Consider the following 16,945-nt stretch of genomic DNA (forward strand, 5'->3'; position numbering starts at 1 on the left):
TCATCCCTCAGTTCCTGGGAGTGAGATACAGTTGATGCTGTGTATTTGTGACACGATTTCCAGCATGTGTGTGTTTTCCTTAATTTTTTCTTTTCTATTTTTTATTTTTCCAGGGGCAAAGAAAGGAAATAAGAACGTCCCCGCTGCCCCCTGGCTTTTGTGAATATGAGCCACTGAACGCCCTATTAAGGCTGATTGCTCCAGTCTCGCTTGCGAGCGAGGTTCCTCCGAGAGCGGACCGCAAACAGCCACATTTAAAGTCTGGCCCTCCGAGGGCGAAGGACTTTTTTCATTTTTCCCTTCCCCTTTCTCTCCCGTTCGGGTACCGGGGAGGAGGCTCCCGGGAGCGCTGCGCAGCGCCGCGAGCCAGCGGGGCGGCTGCCATTGTCCCTGCGGGCGGGGAGCGGGGCAGCTCCGCCGAGCGGCATCGGCGACGGGCGGCGGCGGCCCCGGCCGCGCCGCGGTGCCGCCCGCCCAGCACAGCAAAGCACGGCACGGCACGGCACGGCCCGGCCCGGTCCGGCCTCCCCCAGCGCGGGGCCCGGCCGCTGCCGTCGTGCCCGAGGGCAGGGGGGAGTGACTTGTGCCTCCCCCCGCCTCCTCCCCGTCCAGCCCTCCTCTGGGTAGAAGGGGAGGAGGGCGAGTTGTGGGAGGGTCTCCATTGAAATAAACAAGCAGGCAGTTATTAAAACGGGAACATGGCGGCCGCAGCCCCAGCTTCAGCTTCATCTTACAAAGCGAAGGTCAGCGCTGGCGGCAGCGGCGGGAGACGGTACTGACCCCGGTAACGGCTCCCGCACGCCCCCTCGGCCCCGGCGCGGCTGGGGGTGTGCCCGAGCCCCCCGCGCCTCCCCGGCCGCCTTGTGTAATGCCGGGGGGACGCCCGGGGCCGCGCCGGTGCGCGGAGGGGCGGTGTTGGCGGGCGGCACCGCGGCCGCGGTGAGGCGGCTTCCCCTGCGCCGCCGGCGGCAGGGGGGAGTGGGGCAGGAGCCGAGGCCCCCTCCGTGGGGAACCGGGGGTAGGGGTTCGTGGGGATGCCCCTCGTCAGGGCATAGTGCTCGCACCTCGGGGGCCCGGCGGAGGTGGATGGGGGGGGCACGGGCTTACTTCGCCGGGACGTCCCCCATTTCGGCTGAGCGGGGGAGGGAGGGATACGGCACCCCACCCTGTGGAGGGGCTGGTTTCCTGCTCCCAGGCCAGGCGGAGGTCGGGTGCCGCCTCTCCGCGCCCCTGGCTTGGGGCAGTAGGGGGAGAAAGTGCGAGGAGCCGGGGAGGCGACGGGTGCTGCGGCTGATCCGGGGGGGCAGGGAGCTGCCCTGCCCGTGCTGAGAGAGGATGGGGCAGCTGGGGTGCGGAACGCAATTTTCAAGGGATTGGTTAGGACATTCCCCCCTCTCTTTCCCAAGCACACACCGAGGGGGAAACTTGGAGGGAGGGTCTCTCCCCGGTGACAAAAGGGGTGATTTGGGGAACAGGGCGGTGTTCACCCATTCCCCGGGTGACAACGACTTGGCGTGCAAGGGTGCGGGCCGCTTCGTTTTCACTCAGCGGGGCCGAGCTGGCCGTCCCGTTCCCCGCGCCGGGCAGGAGCCGCGCTGCCCGGTGCCCTCTCCCCTTTCGCCGAAGCGCCCCGCCGTTGCTCCGCGCCCGCAGGAGACGCGCGGGGCTGGAGGGGCCAAAGCGGGCAACTTCTGTAACTTTCTGCGCGGGGGTTGCGTCTGTGTGTGTGCGCAGCGCCGGGCCGGGCTGTGCCGCGGGGGCGGGCGGCTGGGCGCCGCAGCAGCGCAGCCAGGCCGCGACCGCACAGCTGCGTGCGAGCGCAGCCCGGGGCGCCCGGCCGCCGCCTCCCCGCGGCCCGGGGAGGGGTGGGGGCCCGGCCGCCGCAGTGCCGTGTGTCTGCGTGTGTGTGCGCGGGGCGGGGAGCGGCAGCAGGAGGAGGAGGGGATGGCAGCCGGCTGGGCGCGGGGCCGGGGTCCCTGGGCGGCTGCCGCTGGCGGGGCGGGCGGCGCCGCTCGCTCCCGCTTCCCTGCCGGGGGCGGCGGCCGCAAGGCTGCGCATAAGGTGGCGGCGGGTGCAGGCGGGCAGCTCCGCGACCGCCTCCGCCGGGAGTGGGCCCCCACGCGTGTGGGGAGCGGGGGAGGGGTGAGGAGATGTCCCCCGCCCCCGCGGAGGGCGTGTGCTCAATCCCTTCCCGCCTCCGCGGGGGGCGGTGTGTGCGCTGCCGCCTCCGCGGGGACCGCGCTGCCGCCGCGCTCGTCGGAGGCTCCCGGGCGAGGTGTAACTGGAGCCTCGTCCCTTTCCCTCGCTACCCCTCGCTCCTTCGCCTGCGCCCGGGCGTTTCCCCCCCTCCCAGCCCGGGAGTCACATGTTTCTCTTTCCAGAGAGGGGCGTTCAGGCCGTGTACTTCGTCTGCAGGAAACCTGCCCGAGAGCCTGGCAAAAAAAAGGGGGTGGGATGGGGGGAGGAAGATAAGGAGGTTGCTGGTAGTCACCGGGAAATAATGATACCTGAATTCGTAGTTTTGTGTTAGCCTGTACACTTCTGTTTGAAGTGTGCATAGGTGGGAGCCCACTGTCCAAATACACTTGTAATTTAGCAGGAAGAGGGTCTCCTTGTGAAAGGAGAACAGCTTGTTTCTTCAGTAATAATGGTTTGGTTTTGTATTTCTCTTTTTTATCTTTTGGAGCAGTAGGGAGCAGGTGAATAGACTTTAGAACAGATAGTATTTTTAAGGTATTTAAGTAGAGTTTGAGCTAAGCATATAGTATCTGGCTATGACAGTTACAGCAGAGCTCTGTTGCTGCTGCAAATAAGTAAGCAGTTTCAGACTGCTAGGCTTTTTACTTAAAGCTGTTTTGTTGTTCTTAGTTGGCTACCATTGTGGCTAAAAGCAGTCATTTCTTTTTTATCCCTTTGGGTTTTTATGTACCGAACTATAAAATCAACTCTAGCCAGTTAATATCTTGGCTCTTTACAACCAGATAGTGGTGTTGGGCCACCTGGTGGGCTCCTCTCATGGGGGAAGCCTCTGTGAGTGTTTGAAGGGGGGGGGCTGCTGGTCCTCTGTGTGGGATGCTCTTGGAGAAATGACAGTGTTGCACACCGTCGTTAATGTCATATTAAAACTATCATTCCCCAAGGCAGGGCTCTTATTTGCTTGCATGCAGCTTAAGACCCCTGTGAATGAAAACTGATTGTTTTATCGCAGTTGGCACCTCCTACATAGTTTTCAGGACACTCGCTTGTTTACGTCAGCATTGGTGTCACAAATAGCATATACCAGGTTTGTGCGTATTTGCATGTACAGTTGAGTATGCAGGCACGTATGGATGCTCATACATTTGCGTCCCTTCTTTTGGCATTTGCGATACAGCTACTTGGGGACTCGAACACAGAATTCCGTCAGTTCCATTGTGTCATGTGAGATAAAGAAAGATAAAAATTGCTCCCAAATGGTTAATCCCCAAGTTTATGAGAAGTGCTGTGGTAAGTTTAATGTTTATAGCCAGTCTTGGTCATCTGCAGTTTTGAACAAAATACTTTCCATGTACTCAACCTTCAGAAATATTAAGAACAACTTTTAAAAGGTTGATCATGCAAGTATTTGAAAAATCCTGTAATTCTTAATATATCTTGGTTGGTGAGCATTATGCAATAAATGCCTGACAAAGGTGATGTCATCATCTCATTTTTTCAGCCACCATACTCTTATTTTGTATAAAAACTGAAGATTTCTCAACTTTGTTTTTTTCTCGAGCTTCTGGTCTTTACTAGGGAAAGGATCCACATATGACGTGCAGTTTCTCTGCAATGCCTGAAGACGCTTTTTCACTAGATGTGTAAATCTCCTTGTGTTCCTTGTTGTGCGTTCTGGTGGTGTCAGTGCTAAATTTGAAACTTGAGACATATGAGGAAGGAATGCTTTACTGCTATCAGGAATTATACTTTTGGAATAAGACAGTTCAATTTAAGTTTTTAAACTGGAGCTGCACTATTTGGGAGAGAAAATAGTGAAAGATTGTGGTGGAAAAATTACAAAACACTGGGGATTTACTTGCATGTGATGTATTGCATTAAACAGAAGCTCTGAAGTAAAAGTTAATTAAGAATAATGTTTTTGTTTTTATAATCATTTAGGATGTAGCTTGCTCATTATAAGGTTGAAAGGCTCTGTCGAAAGAGGCACGTAAGCAGGCTGTAATGTTGACATTGCCAACTTTTCCCTCTGTCCTGAAACAAACCCAGTCAGAGCTGGCCCATCTGCAGGGAGCTCAGGTTTTGCAGCAGGAAGAACAAAGTCAGCGAGCGAGCCAGCTGCTGCTACAATGCCCACTGTCTTCTGCTCCTTGCCTTTGTTGCCGGTGTCACTGCCTTGCTGGCAAAATCTGGGCTTCTGTGCTCAGCTGGAGTTTCTTTAGCACCTGACACCAGAATTGCAGAAATGGCAGAGGCTCATGAGGTCTGAGCATGGAGGATGCTGTCAGTTCACTTGAAAGAAAAAGCCGAACTAAAGACTGGTACCGAATTCATGTATAAATGTAACTCTCTTTGTCTGGCGAGTGCTCGTAGATTGTGCGTTAGAGGAAGGGAATACTGAACTAAAACTGTTCTCGCCGTGTTCATTTTCTGTATGTTTGCTATGGTTGACGTCTCTAAACAAGGCAGTTTGTATACAAATAGGTGTAAAGTATTTAACAAATTCCACACATTTCTGCAGTATTATAGGCATTAAAATGCTGAGTATTCATTTATTTCTGTGTTTGGCTTTGGAGGTCAGAGGTCAGATGTGTTGTTACAGTATATACTCTTCTGTGTGACACAACATTTTAAACTAAGAACAGAGTAACATTGTTTACTTTATGGAAGGCATATTACAGCATCCCTTCTTTCACGTTTTTCTGCTATTAGTTAATTTAGTTACAGGCAGCTGCTCTGGCAAGATCTCTTATTTTTATTGTTAAATGAGGTGAAGTTCACTGCAGTACTTGATTTTTTTATTATTATTTTTTTTTTAATTAGTTGTTAAAACATTCTCGTACTCCTGGTGGCAGATAATGTCAAATTCTTCAGTGTAATGATGGGAGCAAGGGAGGCAGAGAGGAGGAAACAGGGAGGGCGAGGGAGGGGGGAGAAAAAAACCCTCCTGAGCATATGGAGACATCCAGAAAAAGATGTGCATCGTCAGCTGTGATTCCATTGTGTGCTTGCAGACGGGATCCGAGCTCCTCTTCTCTTGGGAATTTAAACCTTACAGAAGTATTCTTTGGCTTTTACCAGTCAGGATAATCGAGCTTAGATAACATATATGTCACATATTTACTCTAAATAATATTTTGATAATATTTTAATATTTCGGGGAATAAATACAGTTGCCAGGACTCCTGCTCTGTGTTGGAGTATCATTTTGAACAGATACACATATTGGTGAAATGTCAACTTTGAGTAGTAAGAATAATTTCTAATATTACATCAGTGGCTACATATTACTAAGATATCTTACCAGTTCTATAGTTAGTTTGTCAGCAGTATTTACATTATCCAAACACTTCCTTTTTTTTTAATGATTCAGTAGCTTAGCCTTTTCAAAACATACCAAGCAGAAATGTGACATGAAAAATGCCAGCCTGTGTAGTTTAATCAATTTAGGATACAGAATTAAAACAAAAAAAAAAAACCCACAAATAAACAACAGCAACAAACCAAACCAAACCACCACACACGGATATTTTTTGTTTAAAGCAGTGTTTTTAAATAAAGCGATTTTTCCGTATTGTGAGTATTCAGAAATAGTATTTACATGATAAAAAACCTGAGTGGAATAAATAGATTTTCTTTTATTCAGTCTTGCATTTACCTATGACCTAGCATAGCATTTCCTCTCCTGAACATTTGGAATACTTCTAAATTTATACAATTATTTTGGGTTGATAAGTAGCTTGAAAAAGAGATCTTGAATGTGGTGGATTTACTGCATTGTGTTATGTTACTGTTTATGATTTTTCAGTCTTGTTCTGTGGAAATTGCACATTATTCAAGTTACAGACTGATGTAAATTTTCCCTGAGAGTTCTATGGAAATACACACAACTCCTATGGAAAGTGTATGGTCACTGAGGTGCTTGGCATTTTGAAGTTTGAAATTAGTTCATTAATTTAAATGTCTGAAGCTGTACAATGACTTATTAACAATACAGACATTTTTTTCTTCTGCAGCTGCATATTATACCATTCCAAGTCTTGCATTTCCTTAAATGGCTTCCATAACAATCTCCCATTAATACAGTTACTGGCAGATATTATTCTTGCTTTGCTCTCATTTTAGCAGTTATAACTGATAGTAAATCTCACTTTTTCTGTGACTGTGCTGCCATTACTTCAATACTCAGAAGCCTCTTTGTAACGTGCATTTGCTTTTTGCAGTTAAGATACAATGTCCTTTGTAGAAAACCTAATTACACTTTTCTGTTTGTTTTTAAACTTCAAGAAGTTATTGCTGTTTGCTAAAATACTGCACACTATATGGAAACCATTAATGTATTAATGAGAAGTCAGAGAGTATAGGTGTGAAATTAATTAAAATATCTACTGAATGTGTTGATTTATCTATAAATCTTAGGTAGTATGGATCACATGAGCTTCTGGGGGGCAATCCTTGGACATAGCAACAACAAATATCTGATGTAGCAGTGACTGAGAGTTGCTCTTTTGATGCTTTTTTTAGTGAGCTATGTAAGACGTATTGTTGTTCTCTGGTAGGATTTATAGTGGGCATATCACAATTTGCTGCTTTATTGGCTGCCTCAGTGGAAAAGTCTGGGAGTGAAGAATAGGCAAGGAAAGTGAAATAACATTTGACTTGTTAGGTCAGAATTACTATGGAATTTTATTCTTACTCTGCCCATGTTGTAATTCATCTGTGTGTGAACAGGTTTAGTTTTTCATTGCTGTCAATATTGATCTCTAATGAGCCTTGCCTATGGATTTTGAAGAAAATCACTCCAATTAAAAACAATGCAGTATGTCACCTATTTGTGCCTCACAGGTTATGTAGGAGGTACTAAATTGCATTTAAAAAATAACTTTATTAGGATGTAGGAAAGTCTGCCTATGACTAAATTTGATAGTATATGTACTGCCACTTTTATTACAGGTATTTTTATGTACTTACAAATTCATCATGTGTCTGTGTGACAGAATAAAATCTAAAACAAACAAAAACCACACACACACACAAAACAACAAACAACAAAACACTACAAAGAAACCCAAACCCCAAGGTTGTATGTTTTAATACTTGTGCATGTGAGAGTTCAAATATCCCCCAGTCTACAGCGGAGGTAAACTTTTCCCACCATGCTTTGAGTTCACAAGGTAGTTCTTCACTCCTTATTCTTTATAGTTTCAAAACTAATGTTAGGACTTGCTGACCAGCCACTTATGTTACTTCCAGAAGTAAATGCAGATATCGTCAACTAATTTTACTTGCTACCCTTACATAAATTTGAACTTTGGTTTCCAGAGATATGAGCAATGACCTCCTCCTTTTCTATCAATTTCCTAAAATAGATTATTTGTGGAGGAAGATTATGAATATATACAGATAAATACATTATTTATTTTAGCCTATTTCAATTATATTCTCAAGGAGAAAAGCTCATCTTCCAATCTAAATCTTCATACTTTTTTCTGAAATAAAAACTTACAACCAGAAGCATACTCTTTTCTTTCAGTATGGCCAGAATACTTGTTACCTTTATCTTAAAAAAAAAGTCAACCTGTTGATACTTTACTGGCTATAAAATGTGGCTCTAATAACATAGTTTAAGGCTTTTTTAAAAATTCTTTTTTATTTTAAATTGCTTGGCAATTTGCATTGGTATTTGCAGTGCATACATACTTCTGCTTCTTTTGCTGTAATTTTTGAGAATCATGGCTCACTTTGATATAAAGTTATTGAATTTTTAACGAGGCCTCAAACTGTTTTCATGCCACAGTTCTGTATGAAAGTAGTATTAACTGCACGATGGTGAGATGATTTGTGACATCTTCTTTGTGTAAGAATGAGGGAACCTGAAGACTGTATGTAGCTGAAAAACATGTTCACTAAGCTTGCACACTGTAGATGATGGTCTCTTCGAAGTATGTCTGACAGTGGTGGTCATTCACTCACTTCTAGCTAAGCTGTGGAGTTGATATTTTGTGTTTTGTTTACAACTTAAGAGTTTTTGTGGGGTGAGGAGGTATCACATTTTAGGTACCTGAAATATAGATGTCCATTTGCGCTGGAAAAGAAATAATTGACTGTGCGTGAATGGAAAGACTAAAGCATTCTGAAGTTAGAGAACTGTGTGTTACTCTGGGCCGTATCACTTGTGTTTAGCTATTACGTTGACCTTTAAAATGTTTTCTTTTACCCTTTGGGAGATGGGGGATTGAATGGTGATGTTGGAAAATGGCGAGTGTGGAGAATGGTGGTGTCTCGTATTGTAACTAATGCTGATAATTGTGTGCTGTTTGAGGGAGAGACCTGTTTTTCACGTAGGCCTTTGTGCAGGGCGTATTTACAGGCCCTTGAACAGCACCATTAACAGCTTTATGTCGCTGTGAAAGCTGGCTTTATGCAAGAGTGGTTTCTCTTGAGATTTGAGGGGCATCCCAAGAACCTCTTGATTCTTGTGGGAATTTGCATGGGAATAGGTTACTAGCATTGCCTTTTGCTGCAGTGTTGGCTTTCCTTTGTTTCAAGCTTCAGAAAGGGCTTGAGAAGGGAAGGCAGAGGACTAATAGGTAATTTCGTTGTTCATTACTTCACTGACAGTCTAGTTTAGATAGAGGACTAAATCTGGAATATACCAGATTTATACATCTGTTGGGTATGTGAGTTTATTGCTAGTTGGTGCATAATTCAAGACTCACTTGGGAAGAAAGATCTCATTCATAATATTTCACAGGTAGTGCTTCTACTGCGAAACTGTTATGTATTGTCTTGGTTTTCAGTAAGTATTATTGTTAAGTGTTTTATGAATAGAACAAATGGAAATAGGCAAAACTTGTCATTTCCACTGTTGCTACATGGAGCCCCCTGGGCCACAGTGTAATGGTCAGGAGCCACATTACCCGTGTGCGGGCTCTTGCAGCTGCAGTGCTGGAGGCCATGTAGGTCAAGAGGAGAGACCCAAAAATAAACTGATGATAGGAAAATACCAGTGAGCAGCCATGCTAGTTGTCAAGAAACCAAATGGTAGCAGAATAGTAATTCTTATTCACTGGCATGTGGCAGCTGAAAGACTGGAGATGAGTGGGAAATGCTTTTGTCTGCATGGGCACTCTCATTGTCACTGAGAGTCCTCTGTGGAAGAGGTCTCCCCACCACGGGCCAGGGCTGCCTCTGTGGGTGAGACAGGAGCTTCTCTTTGGTGTGTCTCTCTGAACTGCAGGTGTATAACACACTGTAAATCTCACAAAATCGCCAAAAAAGTCTAGTAGTGTTTTACTTAAGAAATAAGTTGTTTCTAAATTCCATTTCTCTTGAGGCATAATTAGTGTGCTTTTTCTGTTGATGACTCTTGTGGTGTATCTTTCATTTTCTTTATGTTCTGCCTTTTTGTTTGTCAGAATAAGAAAGTAGAAAGCTCTTCTTTGGTAGCTTGCTTGGGTACATTTGACATAAAGTACTGTTTGACCTACAAACAGGAGTGCAGGTATAATATTTATGTGGGTAGTGACATGCTCCTCTTCCCTGAAGAACTGCATATTGCTGTGCGATGTACGTCATCTGCTTTTCTGGAGTCTTAAGGACTATACTAATGAAGAAATTTCTGTTTATTTGTCCACTGATAATTGTCACTTGGGCCAGGAGTATTTGAAGTGGAGATTCAGAGAAGAAACATGCTTCTATATGTGCAACTCTTAATAATGGTTGAAAGACATTTTAAAAGAACACCAATTTCTCCTTTATAGAGATTTGAAACTTGTGTGTTATAAAGTCAACCAGCCAAGCAGTCAACCAAAAAAGGAACCAACCCTTTTCACAGAGAGTTCCCACAGATTCTTTTGTGAAAATAAAGGCTGTGTACCTACCATGTAAGTTAATGTAAACATCTTAGTTGCTATCACTGTGAATTTGCAGTAGGCAGCAGAGGTACAGAGGAAGTCGTGTGCCTGGAGTGATTGTGCAACTGGAAGGGGGTTGTAGTTATGTCTGGAAAAAACAGATAATGCTCTGCAAAGTTTATGTTTCCCTCCTTGTGTTTTGCTTAAAACTGCGGTGTGCTAAGCGTTGTATTTTAGTTTTCCTATGCCTGTCTCCAAAAAAAGACTAATATTTTTCTCTCAAATTTGTTTCTAGTATGCCTGAGAAGTATCTGAGTCGTGAGGCCCCCTGCACGCACAGCCCCTAGAAATCATTGCCTGCCTCACTGAGTCTTGGTGAGTTGTCTATATCCTATTGCGTTTAATTGGACTGTGTTACAGTTTTATGTTCTTCACTGGGGAGTCTGGTGCGAGATGTCTTAAACTGCTGTGTGGATACAGCAGACCAAGCCTTGGTTTTAGAGACTTTAAAAAATAATGCTCAGGCTGGTTATGGAGCAGGGACCTTGCTTTAGTGCGAGGACCAGGGATGGGACTCTGCTGAGAAAGGCTGAAGGGATCAACATGTGATGTTCTTTCGCATTAAGTTTGTTTGATATTTTATACTTAACTACAGAATTGGCATTTTTCAAATGTGCTGATTATGGTCTGTCTTATGGCAAAGGTTGAGTATGAAATAATACAAGCTTTTTCATCCAACTATCTGCACTAATAAATTACTTAAATTGAGGGTTGAAATTGGTGTAATGACACTGATGACTTAAACTGCTTGTTGCTCAAGAATTACTGTCTGATGACTCCATCAGGCAGTGCTGTGCCTGTTTAACTCTGCTCATAAGAAGGGATAATACTGCTGAGAATTAGAAAAAGACCCCTGCGGATTGTTTAAACACAGACTAGTAATAGTTTGGTAGTGCAGTGAAAGAAAGTAGAATATAAATGCTATGTTTTTATTTTAGGTATGTTTAATATATCAGTAGACTCAGTTGGTATAAATCTTTTACAAATATGCATTTGAGATTTTATGTGAGAACCTTTTCAGGGTACTCATGAATAAATGTCTTTTAACACATAGAGTGACTTATTAAGGTCAGAAATCTGTATTTTTGAGGTTCGCACACTAAATATAGAGGTGGGAAGTGAGCCTGCTGAAAAGCTTTTCAGTTGTTTAGGGGATAACTTTATAAAATGCCGACTATTTATGGGTAAAATTATGGATGTCCACATCAAGTGTCATTTCCTCTTGTTAATTATGTTGAGCAGTTTTTACAAACTAATAATGTTTTTCATAAATTAATTGTATTTTCTAGAATCTGTGAATGAAAGCAGATTAAGAAACTTTCCAGTGCTTCTGTTTTTTCTGCTTTTTCCCTGGGCTGTTCTGATAAAACAATTTGTAGTTCGTTGCATTCAATTATGTTTATAATACTATTTAATAGTTTGTTTGTGTATTATGTTAACTTGAAAATGCTCAGCCACATAGATGTTATTACTTATTTACACTTATTACTTACACTATATTACTTATTATTTATTTACATTATCTGGGCTGCATAGTGATCATAATGTGCACATGAAGGTCTTCTCAAAAGGAAATAGTAAGAATCTATTTTTTTTTTTCTAGTGAAAAGGGCACAGAATGAGTTAGATATGTATAATAAAAAAAAAAAGGGAGAAAAACATCACCACCAACATTCTCAAAAGAGAACTTGAAATTTTGTTGTCAGGTTGATAGCATGTTTGTTTTCAGTTGTTTCCATTGTAATTTTCCATTAAAAAAGGAAGGCAGTAAGTAAAGACTGAAAAAGGTAAATATTCAAATGAAAACCAATTTGCTTATAATTAGTTGTGTGGTGGCTTTTTTTTTTTTTCCCTAATATATGTGGGCTAAAAAAAAATCCCTCTCTTTTGTTCAGTATTGCTGCAGTCTGCACCAAAATTATAAATTTGGTCTTCAACATGCCAGAACGCAATCTGATATCTGTACAGATACTGACTAAAACATAATTGCTGTGTTTGAAAAGTTCAAAACCTTTAATAAGAGCAAGTAGATAAATATTTGTGTATGAAGTTTATGGTGATGACAGTGAGTAAAATACCACTGTAAAAAATGGATGTGATGAAAGGGTTTAGAGGGCAAGGATGAAGTAGAGAGGCAATCCTCCACTCAAAGTATCCTTTTACTCTGAAGTGGTTAGTTATCCATGTGTTCAAGTGACAGACAGTTCAGCAAAAGTAAATTGTGTAAGACAAAGGTATAGTTTCAAATCTTTATTCCTTTGAATCCTTAGGAATTCTTCCATTGATTTCTGAATGTCCAGGATTTCAGTCCTATCTTAAGACATACTCAGATGTTCACCTCTGTTCACAAAATCAGAGAGCTGCACCTGTTTGTTTTAACCAGTACACCCATCTGAAATCATACTGGTGCCTGAAGGACGTATTGTCTGGAATTTCGTTTAAGAAATCCTGGTCATGGCTTTTGATGGGAGCTGCTTGTGGAACAGATGTTGAGTTTGACTGTGTGTTTTGAGACTGCACCACCACTGTGACTGAAATCGTGCACATTCAGCCTCTGTACCACTGTATTAAGTTTTTTGGAAGATGACACTTCTGCTAAATACTTGTTGGATCTATTTTTATATTATATAATGGCTAAGAGTGTGAATCTTGGACTGGTCAAATGGCTTTAGAATATATGTGTATGAACTGATATGAAATGACGTTAATGACAGAATTTATGGCTGTTCTCTTGGAATGTTGTTAGTTGGGGTGGTGGGGTGTAGCTGCTGTGTCCCACCAAGAAGCTGTGCAATTAAGATGGTGAGAAGTTTAGACTTCAAAAAAGCTCAGATAAAAATATGAACTTTAGTTCCTAGTGTAAAAGTTTCCAGACCAAAAGCATTTTTTTTTTCTCTTTCTCCCTTTTCCATGAAATGGCTTGCTTTGTAAGGAGCATTTCTCAGCAAAAAGAACATAGATTAGAGAAATCTCAGTTTTCTGTCACTCTCAATCTGGAGAGTCTGTTTCAATCTAACTTTGTAGTGATTGCATTGGCATTTGTGTTGTAGTTAGTGTCAAGCGTGATAGATAGAAAATATTTGTGTGTCTTTTCCTTCTGAGTTATAGTACTCCTTATTGTTGTTTACAGCAGTAGTAGATGAAGAAAATTCTGACAGATGTCTCATTTTTGACTGTGTCCTCCTATTGCATGTGTGTGTGAAGGGATCGCTGTCAGAAAACAAAGTGCAATAGTGAAAATAGAGTGCCTTACATTGGAATGAGTTCGAAGAGCCTTCAGGATTGGTTTAAGGATGCAAGTGAGGAACCTACTGAAGGTTCTGAGTACCAAATCTGAATGAGAGAGAGCTTATTCCTATCAGCATGCAAAGCTGGGCTGGGATGGTTCCTACCTAGAGCTCTGGAGTAAGTTTGGAGCACCTTAATTCCCAGAAGAGCTGCATTTCTGTAACAACTGAAATAAAATACAGATACCTATCATAGGTATAGGTAATCTTTGTGGAATCAGATCTTCTCATTTGCAGAAGGATCTGTGAGGGATATTCAATCTACGTTGCATTGGTTTGTGATCAATAAAGGGAACGTATTCCCATTCCTCGACCTCGACCTTGTGTTTTGTATGAGATACAATCAGATTTTTCTGTTTTCAGTCAGTCCTGTTCAGTAGCAGCATTAGTTAACATGAATTGCCTATAAAGATGCCTGAAAAAGTGGATGCTTGATTATAGTGGATTTAAAGCAATCAGTGTTAAAATGATACTCCTAATCTGAGAGTGAAGTTCTGTGTGGGTGGTACAATGAGAACGGAAGTGTTGAGAAATGAACATCTATTAAGATTTACGAAATTGCACCCCACAGGGTTGGGTTTTTTTTCCCTAAAATTGGAAATGGGAGATTATGGAGATCTTTGATTTTTATTTTGTGGAAAAGCTGAAATTGATGCAAATGTGATATAGTGCATTTCCTTTAAAACTGATGAAAATTGAGAGTATTGTAGCGGGAAATCTCATCATACTTGCAACTAGCAGAACTATGTTTCTTAATAATGAAAGCAGTTTTAAAGTACTTTCATAATTTTGAGGCCACAATGTTCAAATTCATTATAGAGTAAACCATTCTAAAATATGTAAACCTCATTAATTACTGTGAATGGATTTTAGTGGAGTGCTCTTTCAGTGAGCTTTACAGAATTGGTGGAACCAGACTTCATATATACCCAGGACTGTTGAAAACACTGTCATTCAGTGATTGGAGCCTACCTTTCGTATGTAGCTATATCCTGGAAGAGTATTTTTAACATTTGAGTTTCAGTGAGATAAATAAAAAATATTTAGGAAATGAGATTGCTAACTTGGTTTTATTCACTTCTTAAATATTGGTTTTGACTTAGCAATGGGCTTTGCTAAGAGTTTTTCATTTCTTACCTTGATAGGAAGCTTTTTATATGGGCAAAGGTATAGTATATATGCATTTGCAGAAGAAATAGCTGTCATTATCATCCGTGGAAAATCAATATATATTTTCAATATAGATTGATGACATTGTATCACCAGTATTGGAGCCTGGGAATTCTAGAGGGGTCAAGAACAGGACAACTGAGCACTTGCATCATCAAAGAAGATGAGATGCATTTACTTGGGCAGATTTCCTCTGGGCCTGCCTTTAGCCCCTGAATCGGAGGAGTGAAATATTTACCTGGCTTGGCTCTTGACAGTAAATAGTATTAATTAAATACAGGGCCTGAAAATGACACTGGTATTTCAGATTAAGGCAGCTACATTTTGCCTTGGCTTTCCGGAAATTGAATTCCAGTAGTCTGTTTATTTGACAGCATTATAGTACAATAATTTGAGGTCCATGGATATTTCTGTACATTAAAGTGGGTGAATTTTCATATTGTCACAATGCTGGAATGTTAGGCTCAGAAGACTTATGTGAATAGAATAGTAAGTGAATTTGCAGCTGATTAATGTAAAGTGTGGCACAGTATGTTTCCATCTGATTAATTTACCTTTATATTAACTGGATTGGCAAGAAATTACAGGTTTTCTTTTTGAAATAAACTTGGGATGTAGAAAAATGGTGTTAGACGAGTTGCAGATGTTAAGAAGTATTATTAAAATATTTGGAAATATCAGTGAGTTTTTCAGTTATCATTGTGAAGGGCTGTAACTATTCAAAATGTTTTATGAAATCATCTTTTAGTCATCTTGCCACAAACAAAAAGGGGTACTGACACTCCTATGTACACATTATCCGTCAGAGTGTAAATTCATTGGTGAACATTATTTAGAACAGTGGCCATGATAAATGAAGAATGTGCTCTCTTCTGTTCTGACATCTCTCTTTTTGTGGTCCTGATTCTTCCCTTTTTCCCTTATCAGTGGTTTTGTTCCTTCAGTAACCTCAGTTCAATAAACTACTGTGTTCTGTATACAGCACACTCTGTATATTTCCAAATGACAGCAACAGGCAATCTAGGAATATTTACATTTAGAATCGAGAACAGAATTAGTTTTATAGTGGGTATTGTAGGTATTGCAAATCAGTTCATCCTTGAGAGAAACTGTAGTAGTGTCAGAGAGGGTTAAAATGCTTCCATTCATTTTTTTTCGGCATGTTTTCTGTTGCTTATATTTGGATATTCTCACTTAAACATTGAATCATCATACTTACAACTAACACATGGAATTGAACATCCCTTTTTATGTTGGATGCCTTTGTCCTTCAGTCTCCAGGTACCTGTTTTACAGCTATAAAGAGTGCAATGCCTTCTGTGTGTCTTTGTTCAGGTTGTAAGCTTGAAACTCTACTGTGTGGTGCCACGGTTCAGCAGTATTTTAAAATGGGATAAAACCATCTACATTTTTCTAAAAGTAGGTGGCCAACACATCTGAAATTTCACTTGGGTTAATTTTTATGGCCTTTCAGTTTTCAGTTGTGGTTTTTTCCTTGGCTTCTCTTCACAAATCCTGGTTAACTGTGTTTTTATTGCTGAGTCCTGCTGAACAGACTCATGTAAAACTCTTTCTGTCTGGAGTTACGTTCTGAAAGTTACATAATGTATCCTGCAGTTGGGTAGGGTTTATGTGTGGCTGATGGTACATGAAGCCTGGTGCGTGACTACTGATGTTTAAAATATTCCTTGTTCCTGACCGTGATTTTAGTCTTTCCTTCCTCATGAGCTCACTCTTTTTGTCATTATCAAAGTTCCGAGCTCCTGATCAACACTGGAATCTTTGAGGAATCAACACGTGAGTCTGTTACATGATATTATACTGAACTTAAAGCATACTTGACACAAATCCACAGAAGCAGAAAAACGCAAACCACCCCAAATTAGGCCATTTTTTATGAAATATCACGTACTATTCTACCACTATCACGCTGCAACCCCTACTCTATACTACAGGGTTTAACCTCTAAAGGGTTAAATAGATTTGTTTATTAATTTTCTGCTTTTATTGGTTAGTGTCAAATATACTGTGTGTATAGCACATCTGATTCACAATAGTATGCATTTATTTTTGAATATCAGCATGGAACCATGCATATGGTGCTAGGGCCCTGTTTTAGATACTGTGGACACTTCTTAAAAGAAAATAAAAAGCATCAGCCTGCTGCTGCTGAACTTGTTTCCAGTAACAGTAGTTGTCAAAGTTGCCTCCTGTTTGGTCTTCCTCTTATTGGATTCGTCTCTCCATTTATGAGTTATTTCCTTCCACCCCCAGCTTCCAGGAGAAGTGTTTTGTGTGTCATGGTCTTCTGGTACAGTCTGATAAAGCTTTGGGATGGTCCATTCTCCTCCACCTTTGCTGTCAGAGCCCTCAGGC

General features: G+C 42.0%; 1 protein-coding gene across 6 annotated transcripts in view; it reads left to right on the forward strand.

Moving 5' to 3' along the window:
- The first annotated feature begins 611 nt into the window (after positions 1–611).
- The window catches only part of NCOA2 (nuclear receptor coactivator 2), a 189,973-nt gene continuing 173,639 nt past the window's right edge, over positions 612–16,945 (forward strand). For 3 of the 6 annotated variants that reach the window (XM_071804021.1, XM_071804017.1, XM_065830022.2), the window contains exons 1-2: positions 612–743; positions 10,348–10,427. The gene's annotated coding sequence lies outside the window, so the exon portion shown is untranslated. Of the gene's footprint in view, positions 785–9,988; positions 10,083–10,347; positions 10,428–16,945 lie in introns of those variants that run through there. The other 3 variants (XM_071804019.1, XM_071804018.1, XM_071804020.1) reach the window with 3 other exon arrangements.

Source organism: Patagioenas fasciata, chromosome 2 (assembly GCF_037038585.1).
Source record: "Patagioenas fasciata isolate bPatFas1 chromosome 2, bPatFas1.hap1, whole genome shotgun sequence".
Taxonomy (NCBI): Eukaryota; Metazoa; Chordata; class Aves; order Columbiformes; family Columbidae; genus Patagioenas; species Patagioenas fasciata.